Genomic DNA, 20,424 nt, shown 5'->3' with positions numbered 1-20,424 from the left:
TGACTGGCCTTATCCGCTGGTGCCATCATCTAGCATAGTTTGGATCCCTGACCTTCATATGTCCCCCCTTTCCATTGGCCACATCTCTCAACTGTGTCGAGAAGGTGTGCAACTGCTTTCCTCAGCTCAGGATTTCCTGGTGGGGAATGTCCTCTGCATTGGTCAGCCGATGCCAGAAATTCTTGGACTTGGACAAGCTGTGGGTGTTAACCTAAACCTCCTGCAAGGTCAGCTACACCTGTGAATCTTTGGTTCGGTGAAGTGAACTAATGTTTTTCTGAATAAGCCCTACTACTCAAGCACAGCTAAAACCTTTCCCCGGGTCTAGGCAGAACATGAATCTGTTGTGGATGTCTCCTGAGATGGGTCAGTCCTAAGGCTATGTACCTTTTGTGAATATTATTTGATGAAGAGTCTAGGACTTAAATCTTGATGTAAGTGTGGCCAGGTTACAATGCGTATCATCCCCGCAAAGAGATGTATGTGAAGGGGAGAACATGGATCATCACAATACTTTTTTTTTAATTGTCCTGGCTATAATGTAAATCACATATTCTCTGAAGAATGAGGACACCTGTGACGCCAAGGACACGGACTAGCAGGATACTGTCTTATTTCACTGGACATAAAATCAATAGTTTAGATGTGAGTGGAAACTCTGGTGGGGAAACTTGATGGTTAGCCATTAAAATCAGCAGTTGATAATCCATATATGAGAAAATGGTGCCTATTTCGTTAGCGTATGCCTGCTGAAACCTCACTGCATTGCAAAAACAGAAATGTTTCTTTCTTGTCAGTGGTTAAAACACGTTTAAGTATTGAACTTTTGAAGAAAACAGCAGAATAGACATCCCATCACAGTCAGGCACAGTATGCCATGGTCATAGGGCAGAGCACTGGAACATTTCTTGTGAAATAATATTTCACTAAAGTCGAACCCCTTCGAAGTTAACAGAACGACAGGTGTAAAGACAAATCTGCTCTTTAGGGTCGAGAGAACAAGCTCTCCGTCCATGTTGTAATCTCTTTGGGCTTTTAACCACGCCCATGTCACGCCTGTCACTTTCATTGGTTCGTGGGCTTGCCTTTTAAAATCCGCTTGATTTCATTAGTGAAAGGCATGCATACGGTCATGCCTTTTCCGGTGTTTATCGCTCCTTGAGTACACCTGCCAACTACTGAAAACATACGACGCTCCATTTTTTCAGCCTGGTTTCTGAGCTACATTTTCTTTTTATTTTCCATGCAGCGCGATCGCGCTGGGTTTTACAAAGCGCGATCGTGCTTGGTTTTTTGGTTTTCAATTTCAGTGCGATTGCACTGGGTTTTACATAGCGCAATCATGCTAGTTTTTTTTCTTTCAATTTACCTGGCAAGAAAAGTCGAGCAAATGCGATACCTGTTGCATTGCAAATGCTTGTTTTAAGTGGCAGGTACTTTCCTGTTGCTATTCATTTTCTGTAAAAAACAAAAAAACAAACAAAAAAAGCCACACACAAATCCATGGCAAATAATCATTGTTTCCCTAAACAAGTCTCTTTGTAAAATAAAGTTGTTTTTCATGCACAGACCCGTTTTTAGGAACAATATATTGCTCCTTTATGGTACACACAAAGCTGGCGGGGGGCTCCTAAGCATGAAATATTTGCAGGGGCCAGAACTTAAAATCCCTAAGTAAGTTGATGCTCCTGAGGTATGCATGATGCAAAGCTCGCTAACCATTTATCAGTCACATTATAAATGTTCTGGTATTTTATCTCTTTTTCGCTTAATTCACTAAGGCACCAGTGAGGCACATGGAATAGAATGTGTGATGTTTTTTTTTGGGGGGCTTTTGTTTTTCCTGATCTGTTTTATGCCAAAACATTTAGACACTAGAGCTGAAACTGCTTTCACTCTGTGTGAGAGAGATTCACCAGATGGCAAATTGTGTGTAATTGGCTCCTTACTAAAATATGCTGCATTTTTTAGAAGAAGATATTTGGTATGGGGCGATTTACTACATATCTGACATGTTTTATCTACTTTGAGTTTATAAACATATTTCCCTGTAGAATGTAACAAGCTAACTATTTAATGATTCCATCGGTTGAATAGCTGCATGATGTTTTTAGATCTGGCTGCAGACAGCATTAGTTTTGTATAGCTTTTGTTAGCAGAAAAAAGATTAAAAGAGTGCGAGGAGACAGACTATTGGTTGCGTTAGTCCACCTAAGGAATTCTAATGCAGTAAATGGATGGACAAATACCCATGTGCTGCAATGGAGGTGCAGTGTGTTACTAATATTTTATCCATCTTTTCCTCCCACCTGCCCAGTAGAAAGCATGCTTGTTGCTGCCATCACACTGCCCTCAGCATACATTGCTCATAAACTGGAGTAATGATCATTGAAACTGCAGGGCTGGTGACACACTTTCTTCCCCTTTTTGGGCGTGGCCTTTCCAAACAAGGTGGGTTTGTTCTTTTTTCTTCGTTTATCTTGCCAGCATATTATCCACAGCAGTTTATTTCTTCATGAAGGGGTGTTACCCTGGGAATTTCCGGCAGAAGCTAAAATATTTAGCTCTTCCCAACCCATCAGACTCTGAATCCTAATAAACCTTGCTTTTTAAAGAGGTTTGCTAATCGAAGAGGTAAACATAGAGCTAGATGTATTGTTCAGCAAATTTTAAAAGCCGCTGTACGTGTGTGCTGAACTATCTCAGCAACTAAGCTGGACGAAGCAGTATGCTCTTGTTCATCTGGCGTTCTTTACTGTGCCATCAAAGAAAAGTTCCAGGGGAGTGATATGAGCTGCCAGTCTCCCTTCAATGCATCTAGAGTCATCCTTGCAGCCATGCTGCAAAGACAAGTGGTCCACAGTTTATCCTACTGAAACCAAACTCCAAGGGAAAATAAATGGTAATAGAGAAAAGATTCCTTAATTAATCAAAGGCTGGAACATAATTTACCTAATGAGTAGGCTATCAAAGAAATACACCGCTATTCATTCTTGATATATGCGTAGAAACATATCTTTAAGAAAAGTGATAAAAGTCCTGCAAAAAAACAGTACTTGTTACTTTACATAACTTTTTTCGGGTTAAACTCTTTTTAAGCACGTTTTACTGCGGTTCGGTATTCTACAACCTAGTCTGAAGAAGGAATCACAAAATGTCAGGGCCAAAAAAACTCTGCACTCAAACAATGTTTACTTAGGGCACTTTAACTGAACAATCTAACATAAACTTAATGGCATTCTACATCCTTTAAATAAAACCACTAGAATTAATCCTATTCTCCCTGCTCTCTCTCGTGCCCCAAATCCCACATTTCCATGAGAATCGAAATATAACTTAACATTTTCACCATCGTACTTAACTCAACTGGTGTAATTATGATTTGATCTCTACAGGTGGTAGTGCTATAATTAAGTTTAATTTAAAGTAGTAGCATTTACTTGTGTGGGGATCCGTTTATATACAAACTACTGTTGGTATTCTATAACTTTCTGTATTTAAATTGGGATACCTGGAAGAGAGTGGAATCAGGAATCTTTAGAAGTTTAGTTTTTGGATTCTGAAAAGTAATTGCCTGTTCTGGGTTTTAACTTAATTATAATTCTGAGTACCTCCTTTAGAGTCTACCAATACATGGATAATTTTCATCTCTCATTTAAAATGTAAATGTTGTCACTGTAAATTGCATTTTCCTGTATTGCAACAGAGGTTGCTTGGTTTCAGTGCCCTTGGCATGATTGTGGATTTATACTCCCATTTACATGTATAGCAGAGCCATCATAACGAGACAATATTAACATTAAACTTGCCTAAATGTAACCATTTTTGTTGAAATTCTAACTATGACTAAGTAAAATTCCAATTGTAATGGTTGTTAAATTAAGGTAAAAAATAGCTGCACCAGTAAGCCAGGTGAAAACGAAGTTGAAGTAAAAGAAGCATTTTGGTGAAGCTGCATGAGAGCAAACAAATGGCATTGAAGTTCTCTGGAAAATAAAAAACACCCACTGAAAAATAATAGACATATCGGACGTGTGCATCAGCTGCCCACCAGTGATTTAAAGCTGCAAAATAATATCCGAATTATTCAAGAACTGGACTCTTCTACGTGAAAGAAAACGTGATTTCCTACTCATGGATGTCATTAGCTCTACGTGAAGCATTGAAGATGTTGTGTGTTATGTGGCACCAAATTCTGTCCACAACCACATAAATGGGATCCTGGTGTACTAGGTCCAATTAGACATAGACAATTTCTAAATAATTCCCCAACTCTACTTAAGGGATTTGGACATGGACTTTTCATGCCTTCAGCATATCACAAAGGTACTCATAGAAATATGTTTACTCCCATTGATTGATTTCCCCCACATTTAATTGAACATTACTTCACGGTTTTGTCAGTTCATCTAGGCAGTTCTCAAGGAGCTGTCATGCATCTCCTTATCTTGGTTCCTGAGTGGTGGTAACCTTGTTCACACAATGTTCTGTGGACTGGAAAAAAGTCCATACAGCCTTGGATACATAACCAGAACAAGCCTTATAAAGTTAGTGAGACAGGACCTCATTGTTTTAACTTCCAGATCTGCCTGGATGCTTTGCTCTATAGCAACTGATCGTCCTTGTGTAGTGGTGTTTTCCAGGTATAACAAGACTACTGCTATTACCAAGTAGGCTCTATGCAGAAGGGAAAACATAGGGGCAGTCATTCTCGTACTTCCACAAGTAGATACTTTAAGAACATTTTCTCATTCATTTGCGTGCACCTCTCATTCATAGCATCCCTAATGTCCATTATTACGTTAATGCAAATTGTTGTAAGATGGCTGTAATAAATAATTTAATTACTGCCTCTGGACTTCCAGTATTCAATTCCTATGCCAACTTGAGTTTCGTTTCAGTTGTTGAGCCTTACTTCTTATAGACAGTCTTATGTTTTGCCTGTTGATTTGATAGATGCTCCCTTTCTGTATTGTATGTTGCTTATATGAGTCGGTTTGTTGTGAGAGCCCCGAGCAAACTAACATTAGACTTTGCTGGTCAACTTTTTTATGTTATCCTAATTGGTCTATTTTTACTGTGTTTTCATTGCTTCAAAGACATCGTAAATGCCTTCCAACTGGAAAGGAGTAAAATAGTGAAAGCAGGAGTTAGTGAATGGGAGAGCGACATCTCTAACAATTGTCCTTAGTTAGAAACAAGACCATCGGCTGACGTGATGAGGTCGGTTTTCAGCCTGTTTGGGATTGCCATTGTTGATTGATTGTTGATTCATTAGGCTTGAGGCTTGTACAATGAGCAATTTCCATCCTTAACCTGTCAAATGGGGAATGGTTTGTTAAGCGATAATCTGACTTTAGGTTTTTGTTTGGCTGTTAGGGTAAGAAAATGTTGTTTTTCTAGCTTTAAGAAGAATGGAGAGCCTTTTGAACTGTTTGTTTCTAGATGGGGTGATATGTTGAGTCCATTGAAGCCCCAAAAATCACAAGACACGTGGTATTGGGCCCCTAAGGTTTGCTCATCAATTTGGCCAGTAGGCAAATACTTTGGCATTGTAATAGTTTAGGCAGGCCATCACCACAGTTAAGAAAAACTAATGCATGGGTGGTACAAGCTGATTTTACTAATTCCAACGGTCGGGGAGAAGGCCAGCTCTGAGTCAAAAAGAAACACATGGTTGTATACATCTTATGATTAATGAGAAACTGTGCCAAAGATTCAGGCTTGTTAAAAGATAGGGATGTGGGAGCCACTTGATTTACTATCGTAGTTTCAATTCTGAACACAGTTAGACCCAGCCTGTTCTGGTGCATACAGTCCTGTAGGTGTGCCAAGCTGTGAGGGACTTATTGAGACATGATCGCTCACAGATTATACTTGGATCTTGGTGTCATCAACTCAAATGTGGAAACTGATATAGGATTTGGCCAAAATCTGGGATGAATGTACCATGTATCCTTTTGAATGTTCTAGTTCCTACCATCAGAATTCCCTTATTTAAACATCAAGTAAAAGAAGAGTAATTTCTGATATCATCCATGAATAGGGCCAACAATACATATTGTAATGAGTCACCTTAGCCCTAGAGACATCAGTGGGTAGTCAATGCCAAAATCTACATACCACAAACTAGGGATAGAAAAATTAAGGGCAAGCATCACCCATGTGATCCGTGAGTCAGTGGTAAATGGAATGATCAAAGGCGAATGGTGGATATGGTGACTGGTCTGTGAATGTTAAAGGGCAGTGGGTGGTTTACTGTAGGATAGATGGTGACTGATGGATTGATGTTAAATTGTGGATTGATGAGTGGTGGATAGATGGTGAAAGGTGGATCGATGGAATGGATTGTGGGTGAGTGGTGAAAGGGCAGTTACTGGGTGTTCGAAGTTTGGTGAATGAATAACGAATAGAAACTAATGACTGGATGAAGGATGATAAATCGTGAATAGAAGGTAAGTGGATGGATAAATTAAGGGGGACATTCTTGTGAATGAATGGAGTGTTTGTATTGCAAATTCATGTTGATAGTGATTGTGGACAGACGGGTAGATGGTAACATCATCCAGAATGGCAGAGAAGCACCGACCGCAGCACCTGCAAAGTGCTGGTAGCACTTTTTTTGTGAATAACTTAAATCAATGAGGGAGGCTTTTAGGCCAAACACATCATGTGGGAGGCGTCAGCTCAACGGAAGGACTGGGCTGGAAAAGAGGCCACAAGTTGATCAGCATGATTAGATTGATGGATGGGGAGAAAGACAAGCTGATGGAAATAAACATAAAACAGTTTAGGGTTCACTGGGAGGGACGGAAGTGAGAAGACTATCTCGTGATGACCTGTGTGTACATTATAAATGCTGCCAAAAACTTGGTTAAAGCTGCCTCCCCTCTCAAGCCATCCCTCAGCAACAGTCAGTATTGTGGCACATTCCAGTAACTACATGCTAATCCATCCAGAAGCATAAAAAAGAGCCAATAATACTTGTATTCACCCAGATGCACTGTGACTAGATGTGATGAAAGCAAGCACTTGGAACACGTTTGTCTTGAAAGAGACAGAGTGGAGGCGACTGGGACAGCTCCATGCCATTTAGTTATTTTACAATGGATATAAGGATGGCTCCTAAAGCGCTAAAATACCCTTGATGTAAAAAGTGTACTAGTTATTTTTCTCATAGCTTTCAGTACCTCGGCCATAAACCTAAGGATGCATCCTACAACTTTGTATCATCACATAGCCGCCTTGATCAGAAATCTGAGTCTTACAGCTTTTTAATATACTGTGTTTGTTATTCTCCATTGATTACCAGACCCAAGATTATAAATCAGAATGAAAGTCAATAGCTTGTGAACCTTCACTGTTAAATTCGTTTCAACTTGAGGTATGACGTGTTGTGCTCAGAATGAGGATGTGGTCGAATTTAGATCACAGATTACTTTGCGGAAGTCGTAAATAAAGCTGCTGCCAGAATGAAGATATCTCTTGGAATTTAGTGCTCTGCGTACAAAGATTTTGTGTCTGCTTTTTATTATATATGCCTGTGTCTTTAATTATCAGCGTATTGCAAAATAAATGAGAACGCCATCATCTTATAGGCGTACTAAAAACGGCTCCTGGATCATAATAAAGCTCGTTCTCTTTTAGTCATCAGAAAAATTGCATTAATGCATCAACGTGAAAGCACTATTGAGGACCGTGCATACATGCTACTTTCACTAATCTACAGCTAAATACGTGGTAGTGTGCGAAGGCGTGATGTATAATATTTACTTTTTTCACACTATGTGGTGTATGGAACAGCGAAACAGAGGTGTTGCACTTGATAAGATGATTTTCTTGCACTTAAAATAGATACTACTCCTTGTATCTTAAGAAGAATGTGTCTCCCGCCAGGCTTTTCCTTCTTCATGCTCCAGGTGTCCTTTTTATGGGCGAGCACAAAGTGCTCCGTCCATTCTGTAATCTCTTTTTGGGCTTTAAACCACGCCCACGCCACATCAATCACTTACATTGGTACGTGGGCTTGCCTTTTAAAATACACTTGCTTTCATTTGTGAAAGGAATGCATACGTCATGCCTTTTCTGGTGTTTAGCCCACCTACACAGCACCGGTAAATTACCAAAAACATAGGAGGCGCGATGTTTTCAGCCTGGAGTCCGGACTACCTTATCTGTTTATTTTACACGCAATGTGATCGCACTGCGTTTTACATAGCGCGATCGCGCTGCGTTTTTTTTTTGCTTTACAATGCTTATAGCTCTAACTCGAACAAATGCGAGACCTGTTGCATTGAAAATGCATGTTCTTTTTTCCACTCTCCTCTTCCTGCCCATTGCTGGCTACAGGAAGTGGTGTCCGGTCATATGTCATTTAGCTCTTCCAAGGCCCAAGCGTCGACGTGATGACATACCGTGTCCCCATCTTTGCAGAGGCCTTCTCTCTTCTCTTTTATTTGAAAAGGCTGCCTTAGGGCTTGAAACTGTGATCTGTGAGAAATCCTCCTCTGTTTCATTCACAAGGTGCTTGCCTAATTGTCTTCACAAAGCTGTGCTCTTCTTCAGAGCTGACAAGTTCTAACATGATGAGATGCTGCTTATACTTAAGGGACACCATTGTGCACCGGTGGCAAGCCATTCAAGTCAAGCTGTCACTACTAGCTGATGTCCTCTGTTGTTTTTATGGAAATAAAGTGATGGTAATACTTAGTAACATTTGATTTCCTTTATTGTTGCCCTACTCCATTTATAGACACTTCTTGAATAATGTTTTAATAGAACGTGTATAATCCAGTGTGGATATGGGACATGGTCGATAAGTCATGCTTCTCCCAGATGTCTATGATGCAGGTCCAGGTGATGCAGCCCAGGTGATAAAAGTTTGAATGATTCCTGGCATGTCACTACCTAGTAGTCTGCCTGCATATCTATTAACCTTAACTTAGGAACCATTGATGTAATCATTTGATGATAATTTGATGATTATAGTTCGTTAATGGCTTAGAGATATGCTGGGACGTGCACAGCGGATTCTTCATTCCTCCTGGTTAATATCCAAGACATTATTTGGTTGTGCAGTTTCTTTGATTTTGATAATTTCTGTGAGGGGTTTGTTACCGGGCACCCTTTATTAAGTTTATCTGTTATCTATTTATACCTCAAGCCTCCTGCTGTCTGTCTCAGAACAAATGGGCAGTGCATCATTTCATATTTGACACTGCTGTGTTGCTCATTGACCTTTCTTTGTCTGTGAGAGTAATGTGGCTATGAGTCTTTTGGTTGCTCTAGTTGGTGGGAACATATCCCTACAGCAGCAGTTAGTAGTAGTAGTGATGGGTGGTAGTGATCTAGTTGTATTCTTTTGTTAAAGAAGACCCCCCAAGATGCCTACCTAAAACCATAGCACGTTTATTTAATAAAAATATGAAAAGTATGATATCATGAAATAAAGTGACATAGGTTCCCCCTTTGGCCACTGTGTGCTTCACTGAGATTTTATAGAGTTTTGCATACAATCACAAAAGGAACACTCTTGAAAGAAGCTAAAACATATCAGCACAGTTGTACAGTGTTGTCAGGGAAAAGGCACAAATAACCTTCAGTAAAGATACAAAAAATGTAAACTTCCAAATCCTGAGCTGGCTACTTTTAAATCCTCACCTAGAGCTGCCAAGCATGAGCCTGAGGCTAAATATGTTTTAAGAAATTGGATTTTTAGTTGGCATAGGTGACTGTCCAAACTCACGGAATAATCACAGTTCTTGTCAAGGTGAACACTTTAAGTCACTAGATAAACCTGAGCTCAATCCCCTGGTAGCTATGGCACGGAGCAGACAGGCTTGGCTTGGGGCAAAGTGTAGAGTATTTATGCTGTACCAAAAATGTGATAAAGTCGAAATGCAGCATAGTAGAAATCCCAGATTATAAAATTGTAGTAAACTTTAATAAACAAAATACCCACACATTGATAAAACTCCAATAAGGGGAACTATAGATATATATTTTAAAGTTTTAAATAAAAATAGAACCAAAATTTTATAAGGGACAACCACAGTTAACTAGGAATAGCACCAATAAGCACAAAGCATCAATGATAGACCATAATTGTAGTAGACTGGGACATGAGTTAAATTTGACGTTGACCACGATGGAGCACGGGTTAAAAATAATCCAACCAGGTTCATCCTAGTCAAAGATTTTATCTTCTGACTTTATCCCTTTAATTCCCAATCCCAAAAGTACATTTCTAAAGCCTCTAAGGATTTTAGGGGGAGCAGGTAGAAACTCAGAGGACATCAGGTAGAGTCCAAACAGCAGGGTCTAGTCCAGGAGTCCAGGATGAAATGCTACTGGTCAGCTAGGTAGCTCCAGAAAGCAGCCTTTTTTAGCTTGTAGTTTTTCCTGTATATTTACCAGGAGCTCAGTCTTATGATCCTTGGAGTCCACTTCTTCCAGTTTTATCTTGTTCTTGTCTGTTGAAGTCCATCCCAAATGCTATATGTAAAGTCTAAGCAGGCCTGTCAAGCAGGATTTGACCCTCCAGCAGGATTTGACTCTGTAATGTCAAAAAAGAGGCCCACCATTATTGGGGCCTAGCTAGCTGGGGTGGACAAAGGAAGAGCTCTGCCCAGGTGTTGGTTAGCATTTACTTGTGACAGGAGGCCCCTTTGACGTGCACCACAAGTGTTATATGTAAAACCGGAGCCGACCTGTTAGGCAGAATTTAACATTCAAGCAAATTTGACACTGTACTATCAAAAAGAATGCTCAGAGTCCCACACAGCATGTTAGGTAATCTCTGCTCATTCAGTTCTGCCTATTGTTTGCTCCTAAGAGGGATTTCACACTCATTCACACCTATTCAAATGGTAATTACTGGCTGGCAGAAGTGGGAGTGCAAATGGGCCTCCATAGGCTTTATACAGGGAATAGGTGACACTATAAAAGTACCTTTTCCTTAATTTTCTTCAACTGAACAGATGGTGAAACTAGTTTTGGGTTTTTTTCACTGTAAGGGCATGTTAAACATTCAATTCCTACATATCCTACTTTTAAATACCACACACTTTGCCTTATGGGCAATAAGGCCTAAATAGGGATGACTAATAAATATTTAAAAGGGAGGTTTTGTCCTGGTAAAAAGGGTTATTTTGACAGGTCGAATTTGTAGTTTTAAACTGCAACCACCAGGCTAGAAATGGCAGGCCTGCGGTCATGTTTGTACTCTCACTAGTGGGTGACACAGTAGGTGCTGCAGTCCACTATTGACATTTAGGGGGTAATTATGACCCAGGAGGTCTGACCACCACATTATGACCATGGCGGTTGCGCCACGGTCGGGCCGGCAGCACCGGCAGTTTACCTCCACAGGAGGGACTGGCGGTGCTGGCGGTCTTAATCTTAATTAAAGCTTTTACATGGCAGTAGTATGGCCATGTGAAGGCTGTGGAGACAGGGTGCAGGGGTCTCCAGAGGGGCCCCTGCACTGCCCATGCTCCTGGCACTTGGCATGGGCAGTGCAGGGGCCCCCATGGCCAGCCCTGTCGCACTATTCAGCACAACGGGTGCTGCTGCACCAACGCAATGCAGCATTGCCGCCGGCTCAGTTATGAGCCTGCGTCAATGTTCTAGGCTGTTCCCCGCTGACCCAGCGGGAAACCTGCGGGAAGGCAGCCGCACTGGCGGTAACCTGACTGTGGGACTTCGGCGGACAGTGAAAAACGTCCGCCAAAGTAAAAATTTACAGACCTTGGGTACAGGCACTATATCTGGTTAGCACGAATAATGTGCACAGAGGTCTGTAGCCAGCAAAAATATAGGATAAAACTAAAAATCTGGCATGAACTTGCAGAAAGGGCACATTTCTTACATACTTTCGAAGCAGCAAGGCCTGTATTACAGAGGTTAACAAAGGCAAACAATCTGGCATCAGCTATGACAGTAATGCAAGGGAGTTTTCAGTATTAACCTTAGTTGTTTTTGTATGATTGGAAATGTTGTTACGGGGTACAACTTTTCTCTCACCTCTATACTCCATTATAGATATGGAAGGTAGTGAGTGGACCACTGTTGATTAGAAAGGACTAGTCATGTACCATTATCCTGTGCAAGTAGCCTATGTTTTAATAGCATTAATTCAGCACTTGTGATGAAAAAAGAGTATGGGTAAAAAAAGGTTTGTGCTAGTTACTTTGACTTGCCACAAACATTCACTCACAGCTTATTGTACCTTTATTGGCTGTAGGAGGTGGGACATGGGAGGAGGGGAGAGTGCACTAAGTGCGCATGTGTGTTTGGCCAGCTGTCTCAGGCCGGCCAAACTCACATTCACACTTAGGTTTCCCCACCCTGGCTGTATAAACAGACAGGCTGGAGAAAATGCACAGACCCCAGGGTTGTGTCTGAGTGCACTCCAAGCCGCACAGACCAATCTTGATGCTGCTTACATGCTATGTTCAGCATGTAAGCAGTGTCAGGATTGCTGGGGAGCCTGATGTACTGGGACACCACAAGAAGTTCAGAGGAGCAACACGGCAGGAGGGAGTGGCAGTGACCGCGACCATGGGAAAAAGGTAAGTTTTTTTTCTATTATTATATATTTAGTTTAATTATTTATCCCCCCGTTCACCCCTGTCCCTCCCCGCGCCACCCCTTAAGATTTGCTGCAGCCAACACTGGTTAGAACGCTCTAATTACAGCGTATATACATTCTCTTTTCCATATCAGATGAGCTTTTTAACAAACATATCTCATTAAGGAAAAAAATTATCAAACACTGTTTTTGAATGGTATTCAAGATTTAGTAAGTTGGTTACCTCATTAACGTCTAAGCATCCATTACATTTCTCACACACCTCAATATCAATTAAAAAAAGTGAGCAAAATAATCTACTTGATGTGGGTGATACGGATTCTTATTCAGGTGTTTAAACAAAACAAATTCTGGCTATACCAAGTCATATTTTGAAAAATAATATTGAAAGCATCCCTCATTGTAAAATATACTTAGTAGTAAATGGCAAGCAATACCATTTGTCAATAGGATATGATAATATTTGATGCCCTTCGTCACAGTAGCAGGTAACTAAGTACAGACATAGCATTCATTGTATTTACATATTCACACAACAACTTACAGTACACATTATCTGAATAATCTTCTCTAGACTCACTTAAGTGTAATGCCTTATCGTCTGTAAACATTATTGGCTTTAGGACTAAGGGCGTGTGGATAAACAATAGGAGATAACCTCTTTTCTTCAGAATCTGTAATAGAAAACATTCCTAATAGCAATACTACTAACACTACACAGGAAATAAGCAATAAGGCACCTACTATGTTTCTATTCCTATTTTTCTTGTTTAGCTCCATTGCAGCTTCAGAATCAGATATAGTTTTAGAGTAAATACTCAAGATATCTTTGTTGGTTTCACAAATGTGAATAGCAACAGGTTTCGAAGTTCAATGAACAACAACGTGTGAATTTTTGTGAGACTCCCCTAGTCCTACTCGGTGTTCTTCTATCTGAGAACTAGGAAATCTTCCAGATTCTTCATCCCAATCAGCAAATAGTTTCTAACCTCTACACAAACAAAGTTCATTGAGGACAATGGAAATTCAAAATACAACTCAACCACAACTTTCAGTTCTTGGAGGTTCAGCTGGACTCTTTATCTGTGAGTGTGTCATTTGCAAAGTAAGTCCACTGTGGCAAAGAATATCTACGACTAGGCGCTCTTGTTCTCGTTGACCTTCTTAGTGCCACTCCTTCGTTGTCACTTTCACTCAGATCAGAACTTTCAGCTTCCTCAGCAATCGTTGATAGTACACTTTTTTTAGGCAAACTCAGTTTCCTCATTCCTTCCTCCTGGGCCAATGATCTCCAGCTTCCACTCGCATTCTTCCACCACTAGTTTCTTCTTTGGGTCTGATTCTGAGTCTGACTGATTCACTACAGGGCAAGGTTTGTGTGTCTCTGCTTTGGTAACAGGTGTAGCTTGTTCAAGACCCCCTTCAGTTTGGTTTAGTGCTGTGCTTGGCTCTGTTTGGTTCCCAACAGTCTGTGTGCCCTGTTCTTGTGATCTCTCTCTCATCACTGGTTCTTCTGGAACAGGCACTGTCGAGTCGAGGGGACACTCAACTCTGTGAGTGTCAGAAGTGTGTATCCAGTTGGGGAGACCTCCACACTTTATGGCCATCATCATTACTATGATCACCTTGTAAGGTCCACTCCAGTGAGGTTCTAAACATGTCTTTCTGACATGCTTCTTCACCAAGACCCACTTGCCTGGAATAAGGTCATGGCATTGTTCTTGATGCAGAAGTGTTGTGGCTGCTCCAACCTGATAAGACACAGAATGCACCACATCAGCTAGTCCTTTGCAATAGTCTAGGACCATATCATTAGTTATATTCATAAGTGCATTGGAGGGAATCACTGGCAATCTCATTGCCCTCCCTGTTATGATGTCATGAGGGTACAGCCCAATCCTTCAATCAGGTACACTCCACAAACTCATTAACAGAAGAGGCAGTGCAACAGGCCATTTCAATGTTGTTGAAGCACACACTTTTACCAGTCTAAATTTTAGTGTGCCATTCACCTGCTCCAAAAGACCCAAAGCCTCAGGTCTGTAACCACAATGCAACTGCTGTTCCATTTGCAATGCTGCACTCAACAATTTCTGGACCTCATTGTTGAAATGAGTTCCTCAATCTGATTCAAAAGAGGTTGGGATACCAAACCTTACCTTGGAATGAGTTCCTCAAAAGCGGTTTAGTTTCAGTGAGACTATCATTTCACCTAGTTGGGTAAGCTTTGGCCCAATGGGATACACACTACAACCAGCCAGAACATTCCTCAATCCATTGTACACAGGCATCCCAATGAAATATATTGGTATTCTGTAGAAATGTCCTCCTGACCTTCCTATATGGCTCATTGTAACTGCAATTCTTTCCCCAACATTGTTCTGTTGACACAAAACACATCTATGATGCAATGCTTCAGCCATCAACCTGAATTTAGGATTGAACCAAGTCTGTCTAAACTATCTTACCTTGGCATCCCTCCCCATATGAGATGGACCATGAAAATGTCTAGCCATAGGAGATAACAGACTGGCAACACAGTTCATCCATCCATTGAAACCCAGATATCATCTTCTCTCTGAACACAACCAGCTCTCACCCAATTCTGTTGTTTTTTCACCATTGAACGTACAAACATTATGTGCACAGTACTTTGCCACCTCGTTATCATACCTATTGTCCAAAGTTAAATAATCATCTCCAGACAATGTGCAGGCCATTTAACCACTGCAATCTGCTCGGGCAACTGTAGTGCACCAAGGAGGTTTCTCACTTGTTCGCCGTTCTGAATCAGAGATCCAGAAGAGGTCATAAAGCCTCACTTAGACCACAGTTGTCCAAAGTTATGAATGACACCAAAGCCGTACTGACTATCGGTAAAGATTGTCACTTTCAATTGATTGGAAACACAACATACTCTTGTAAGAGCAATTAGTTCAGGTACTTGGGCAGAGAATATTTCTTGAAGCCAGGAAGATTCAACAACTCCGTAAAGGGTACAGACAGCAGAAGCTCCTCTCAGACTTCCTCCACCTTCTCTAAAGCATGAACCATCAACATAATGGGCATAATCAGATTCAGGTAGTGGTTCATCTCAGATATTTGGTCCTGGTTTGGTGCACAGTTAAGTGATATCAAGACAATTGTGGTCCCCTTCACAATCTTCAACAATTTCTTGATTTGATATTGGCAACACAGTAGCTGGATTCAAACTCCTGCAGCGTTTGATAGTTACATTTTCTGCAGCTAATATCACCTCATATTTGGTAAGTCGACTGCTTGTAAGGTGTTGCATTCTTCTTCTACTCAACAAAGGTTCTACAGAATGGGGAATATAATTGGTTACCCATAACAGTATTTTTAACCTCTCTATACTTGTGAGGAACGGCTGCTGCTGATTTTAGGCAGCCGGGCAATGCAGAAGCCACAGCAGGGATGTGGAATTCCTATAGTCCAACACCCAGGAGGTATTGTTTGGGGTCAAGGACAAGTTCTGATGTTTATTTTGTCCTTGTGACAAGTAAGCCCAACCCCCTGCAGCATAAAACCTTTGGCTGCCATTTTGCAGGGAAGGTAACTGTCTGCAGTTGATGTAAAATTTGTGTCCATTGGTTAAAGCTGTTTAAACTTGTATTTATGGTTTATTAATGAAAAGCCTTTTTTATTGTTAGGGTAAGCACTCTAAACAAGTTCTTTGTGCAGTTTTCATCTGGGCAACCATAATTTTTTCCTTCAGCCTTTTCTGCTTCATCTCCATCTCACCATGGCAGTATTTTTAATGACATAAAATTTCATCAATAGATTTATTCTGCCATCAGATCAAATATTGCTGGATCATCATGCTTATTTCTGGTCTCAACCCTGTCTCAAACCTCGAAACAAAATATCTCATATCCTATACCTCTAATGTTTCCATACCACTTTACTGTTTGAATGCTTGCAACAACCTCTTTAATAAGCATGAATTGACTACTTTGGTTCTTGAGTTGTTCTGTCAATCTTGACTCAATCAGTATCCTGAAGAGGCACTTTTCCTTACAGGAATTTCATGACCCCCTGATATTTCTTCATTACCGGTGGTGAAGGACACTTTGTTAATGTATTTCTAGTCTGTTCCACCTCAGGCCATTGAACAGCTATCTTACATTCTGTCCAGAGGTCACTTGGAACAACAATGTCAAACAACGTATCTGAATCAATCCACAACACCTGTGAAATTTTCGCAAATCTTTCAACTTGTCAATACCATTCATATCATTCCACTGACTTCTCTTGTAATTTTGGAAAATCATTTGTAAATGATGCAAGACCTCTCCTGCTGCATGGCACGTGAACATTTCCTCCATCAGACACTTCTCTCAAAGGAAAGTTTGCAGCTCCTCCCTCTCCTTCAAACAGAGGTGGCTCACCCGAAGGTTTCTTTACCTAATTCTTTTTCACCCATTTAGTCTCCCATTTATCTAATTCATGCCATTTCCTAATATTCTAAATTAATTCTTTAATCTGAGTTTTTAACCTTGGAGTTCTTGTATCTACAGTGTCCTTTTCACTGAAGCACCCTCGATAACTACTTTGCAGAGCCTTAGACTTATTTAGGTCAACTTCATATTTCTGAGCCAACTCTGCTAATTTATCATAAACTTGACCTGTTCGCTTAGTGATGTCCCTGCACATAAATGTGAACTCATCCTCTTAAAAAGTCTCCAATCAGTCTAAGCTAAGATTTCCAAAAATGATTGCCTCCGATTCTACTGTCAACTTCACTACATCCAAAGCTCTTTCTCTCTGTGTCGATGGAAGTGTTCCCTGAATCATTTCTGTACTCGTACTGTTTAGGTTGAGTACTTCCTTTAAATAACTGTACCCATTCATCTATCTCCTTTGCAGCAATAGCTCAAGTTACTACAGGAATCTTAGATGTCGAATAATTTCCCTGATCACTGTACCCCAAATTCAAAAGCGCTTCCCATACAGGAGTAGTATGAGTGGGCACCTTCTGATGTGTGCCTATCGAAGTGTATCCCAATATATTTAGAGTCGTATCTGCACTTGCTGCACATGGAGTGCGTGTATGTGTAAGAATCAAAGTAATAAATTCTCCATTACCTGACTTATTTGGGGCATTTGTTGATCCCACAGCACTTTAGTACTGCCAAATTGTACACATTTATCCCATAACCTTCTGATTTATACACAGGAACTACCGGGCTAATTGTCTCTGGTACAGTGAGAGCATCAACATTGTTCACGGTGGGGTCAACTGGGGTACATTCTCTCAGACTCTCACTTCTTACTTTGCAAAGAACACTATTAGGAGTAGGTCCTAAAGGACTAAAAGTAATCTTATCCAGAGCAGTAGGAAAGTAAATTACACCATTTCCTCGAATCCAATTGTTCCCACTCTCACATCTAGTTTCATTATACGGTTGTTCATGTTCAGAAAACAGCACATCCAAAAGTCTATCTCCAGAATCTTCGTCATCTATTCTCATGTCATTGGGCTCCCTTTGCTTTTTCTCCTTTTGCTCCACCTTTTTTGCTCAGCATTCCATCTAGCCTCTGCATAAGAATGTATAGCTTTCTTCACCCACCTTGGCATCTCTCAGCACATTCCCAAGCATTAAGTGCTTCGTATTGTGTAGATATAGGAGGTGGTTTCATTTCATACAGTGGCCTCCCCAGATTTGCAATAATCCCCACATTAAATGTGCCATATTGTGAAAATCTCAATGGAGCGATCCTTTTCTGTGATCCTGTACTACGGACAAGCCAAACACATGTATGATGCTCTACATTAATTGCCATATAATGACCAGGAGTACCCTTGGGAGGGGGCACTTCACACTCTCTACTAGAAAAATGAGCATTGCCTCTGCACAAATCGTGCAACATTTTTAAACATTACACGTAATTGTTTTTCAGAAGACCTCGATTCAATTAGAACAATATTGTATCCACAATTCCGTACTTCAATGCAACCCACCAATTGCAGTGCAGCACCGTGTGACATTGTCCACCAATAACAGTGTGACTCTACACCAACCAACCTATACCAGCTCTGTACACCATGACCCTGACCTTGCTACTCAGAGCAGTCCACCTCCTTTACAATATGCATGCTTGCTCGCTCTACAATAATAGACACAAAATACAAAACCTTTTTCTGCTTTACTAAAACAGATAGTTTCAAGCAGACAAGAGACTTTACAATCACTGCTGATGAAACCTCGACCTGCGGGATGTCAACAAGATCAGTATAGCTTCATTCTGTGCATTAAGGTCCACCATACCAATCGCCTCACATTCACACAAAGTAACTCCCTTATTTTAACTATGTTGTTGACAACGTCTCACAATGAGAGAACCTCTGAGCAGACAATATAACATGGGGTCTTCTATAACTTTGAAGCTATCCCAGGATCTTCGGTCACGTCCAACTCAATAAACTCTTCAATCTCCATTATAAATCATTGCACTCACACAACATGCAAAAACATCTCTGCAAGACACCACTTACTCACACAATCATCGTGAACTGACCGCAAATACTGCAATATGCAGCCCTGATAATACTCACTTATCCACTGCCAGTACAACTCTCCTCCAAATCACCACAATTCCACCGGTCTTGCAATTCTGGATATGAGCATCTAAAGTGGACACAGAGGACTAATTGTTCTAAAGCCTAATTCTGGTTCTCATCACTTAGGAAAAATAACTTTCCTCGTCGCTACTATCTGCTCCAGCTCTCTGCCCTAATTCTGATTTCTGAGGTCCAATGAATTTTTCTTCTCTGTTCCGTAGGATGAGGAGACAATGCATCAAATTATTCAATTTAATTTCAGTTTCACTCTCAAGACCAAAATATAATTCAAAGGGATGTTTTTAGACGTGAAGTCAAATTTACATATATGAATCTCAATCTCATAGTATAAATGTACAGAATAACCAAAGGTGAATCAAAACGTTGTACAATATGAAGCTTAACTAAACTTAACTAACATATAAAAGACCACTAATTCAAAAATTATTATGCAGAAAATGAGGAAAAACAATTGATGCATAGAGTACGAATCCAAGTTCTCCTGCCTAACCATTTAATTTAAATTCCTAACTATGCTAATATTCTATGAGTTCAAGAAAGTAGTCAGCATGACAAAACATCTAGAAAAGTTTCCATCAAGAGAAATATAGGGGCATGGAGGCACAAAAATTAGGGTTTAAGAGTTGTATCTAAGTAAGGTCTGTCCTCAGCTAAGGGGATAGGGAATCTGAAACTTACTGGTATCTAAATCACACTTAAATCCCGTTTCTTCCAAAGATGATCTCATTGGCAAATACCTTTTCCAGTTCAAAGACATAACTACAAATTCTACCTCGCTAATTTCAGCCTTTTAGGTTTTCGGTGTCGACCTTGGTACACTCTTACCCTCTGAAATTTCACAAGAGTTACAGCTGGCAGCCCAGGATACTCCTCACAACTTTGATAAGCATTGTGCCAGGCTTTTCTTATTTTCTCGAATAATGAGCTCCCTATTAACTCTGTCTCGGATACTGACACCTGCAGCTTTAGAAAACGATTCAAAAGCAGACATCACATTGAAGATTAAAACACAGAAAAATATATGGGCCTTGTTAGACCTGACAGCCTTAGGGTGGTCTTCCCCCAACTTTATCTTGCCTCCCTCCATTTTTCTGATCTCATTTTCGCTGGTTTTAGGACTCTGCGCACTTTACCATTGCTTGCCAGTGCTTAAGTGCTTGCGCTCTCTCCCCAAAACATAACATTGGTTCATACCCAATTGGTATATTCAATTTACCTGTACGTCCCT

At 40.5% G+C, this 20,424-nt stretch overlaps 1 protein-coding gene across 7 annotated transcripts in view; it reads left to right on the top strand.

The window, feature by feature from the left end:
• Positions 1 to 20,424, top strand: part of FGD3 (FYVE, RhoGEF and PH domain containing 3) — a 554,715-nt gene that overhangs the window by 337,231 nt on the left and 197,060 nt on the right. The gene's annotated exons all lie outside the window — the stretch shown is intronic.

The sequence above is a fragment of the Pleurodeles waltl genome, chromosome 9 (assembly GCF_031143425.1).
Source record: "Pleurodeles waltl isolate 20211129_DDA chromosome 9, aPleWal1.hap1.20221129, whole genome shotgun sequence".
NCBI lineage: Eukaryota > Metazoa > Chordata > Amphibia > Caudata > Salamandridae > Pleurodeles > Pleurodeles waltl.
Note: the sequence above shows the minus strand (reverse complement) of the source record. Positions and strands in the feature narration are given on the sequence as shown.